Source organism: Lampetra fluviatilis, chromosome 1 (assembly GCF_964198595.1).
Source record: "Lampetra fluviatilis chromosome 1, kcLamFluv1.1, whole genome shotgun sequence".
NCBI lineage: Eukaryota > Metazoa > Chordata > Hyperoartia > Petromyzontiformes > Petromyzontidae > Lampetra > Lampetra fluviatilis.
Genome location: NC_136275.1, coordinates 30878238 through 30881075, shown reverse-complemented (window position 1 = coordinate 30881075; position 2838 = coordinate 30878238).

The window sequence follows — 2838 nt, the reverse complement described above, 5'->3', positions numbered from 1 at the left end:
ACACAAACGCGCACACACACGCACGCACACACGCACACACACGCACACACACGCACACACGCGCACGCACACACACGCACACACGCACGCACACACGCACACACACACACGCACACACACACGCACGCACGATCCATGCCGGCTCCGTTGAGACGAGACGCGAAGCGGCGACGGGGACGATCGCACAACGCGTGCGCGTGGTCCTGTCGGTAAACACGGCAGGCAGCAGCAGCAGCAACAACAACGACAATGACAACAACAACAGCGACAATGATCTCAACGAGAAATCCACACGGACAAGGGAGGGCGATACGGGACAAGTCTGCGACGACGCAACACTGAGCGCGCACAGAGCGCCTCAGAGTCGAGGCTGTCAAGGAGGAACTTTGTCGCGCGCGGTCTAGGCGCGTGCGACGCCCCAGTGGCTAAAGAGTTCAACAACGATGTCAACGGCGACTGATTGCCGCGATATCCCACATGCACGCTTCTTGTCTGTCTCCTCCTCCGTCGTCTGGCCGATATCAGCGTAGAGCGACAACGATGATTTGACATTGCGGTGGATGAGCCAGACGATTGAGTGGCGGTGAGTGTGTATCGCTGTGATGCCGCCTGTGCGTGTTTTTAACGAGGCATCGCCTCCTTGCATGTTCAGCTCGTTCCTTCGTTCCTCAGTCCGCTTCTCCTGGCCAGGGTCGTCGCGGTAGCGAGTTGAGGACGGCGGTCCAGACCTCCCTTTCCCTGGCGACGGACTCCAGCACTTCTACACCACTATACACTACACTATACACTACACTATACACTACTATACACTACACTATACACTACTATACACTACTATACACTACTATACACTACTATACACTATACACTACACTATACACTACTCCACTTCTACACTATACACTACTGTACACTACACTACTATACACTACTACACTATACACTACGACACTACTATACACTACACTATAAACTACTATACACTACACTATACACTACTATACACTACACTACTATACACAGACTACTAGCTCTTCCTGGGGAATTCCCCGGCGTTCCGAGGCCAGCCGAGCGACATCGTCCCGCCCGCAGCAGCGTGTCCTGGGCCGGCCCCGGGGTCTTCGCCCACTTCACTTGCACACTGATAATGATAATCAATGACCCTCCAATTTGTCGATCAACTGCTGGATGAAGGCCTTCTCGCGCCGTGCCGGGCGTGGGAGTCGTGTGAACGTACACCATCTGCATGTTGCGCGCTGCGCGTTCACCCGGTTGGAGTCCAGGCCCGGCTCAAGATATCTATTCCTCGTCGCTGATGTGAAGAGCGCAGTGCGCCAAACTTTGCCCCACCGCTCCATTCTGACACACAATGTAGAGAGCCCTATTCATGTGTTTGCCACAGTAATCAGAATATTTTCTTATACTGGGGAAATCTGATGAGCTATAACACTTTTTTTCACAGATGTCCGGTAGTAGGGGGGGGGGGGCAGTGAGGGTGAACCTCCACCCCCCCCCCCCCCCCCCTAAGGCTCAGCCCCCTTTCTGAATCCCTGCCTCTCCTCCACTCGAAACAAATTCATATTGAGTCTCTTGTTTTCCCATTGCACGGCCAAGACATCAAACCTGCTTAACTTTCTTTATTTTTTGTAGTTACTTTCCGAAAAACAGTTATGTTGCTCATCTTATCTGTCCATTATATATATATTTTAACATCCTGAATACTTACAGACTTGTCAAAGAAAATGTTGGCTTAACATTTTACACGTGCGGTGGCTTTACACACAGCGAGAGCGAGAGCAGAATGCACGACAGACGCATGCAAATCGTGTCGCTGTCTCATCTGTTTGAGCGTTTAATATCCGTTGAAAATTCGTTGAGCGTTGACTGCATCGTGCCCCCCCCCCCCTTAGTTATTGTGTGCCTTCCCTTGGGGCGTCACGGTGACGAGATGTTAACTACCTCGCCTGGAATACAGGAGGTCGTGGGTTCGATCCCAACCCTGACACCTGCTCTATATTTGGAGTTTGCGTGTCCCTCTCTCATCATCACGGTGGCTATGAGATGTTAACTACCTCGCCTGGTATACAGGAGGTCGTGGGTTCGATCCAGACCCTGACACCTGCTGCTGTATATTTGGAGTGTGCGTGTCCCTCTCTCTATCTCTTCAAGTGGTCGCGTGGATTTTTCTCCGGATCCTCCGGTTTTCCCTTCCACATTTAGCATCAACGTCACGCGTCTCGAGTGCGTGGCTGCTCTGAATGCCCACGTGGTCAGCCGCAGCGTGGAGCTATCATTCGGGACCGGGACGCTTCTTAAAAAGAGCCACAGAGCTCAGTGGGGCCTTACCTGGAAAAACAAATAAATATATAATGTTTATAGTATTTTTTTTTTATAGTTTTAGTTTAAACTAGGTGCAAGTGACGCGGTTGGTTGGCCCGTGTTGATTTCCATCCAGTATTTGACGCAACGTGCCCATGTCTGCATCAGCAGGGCGATGAGTTCCCCCTATGTGTGTGTACATAGTATGTACAAAGGCTATATGGTACATATATATGTGTGTATACTATGTACACACACACATGTGTGTGTGTGTGTGTGCATACTGTGTACACACACACACATATATGGGTGCTGCTGTAGCGTAATGGGCGTTGTTTACACACCGCGCTAGGTACTCATTTGAGGCTGAGCCGATCTAGAGGAGGTCCAGCACCGGTTTAGATAATTATCACACGCACATATATTCAAAGTAGTCTCGTAAGTACACGCAGTGTGAAACAGGGGATAACCTTCGGGAGTCGCACCCCCACTCGCCTCCACCCCAATCCCCCCCCCCCC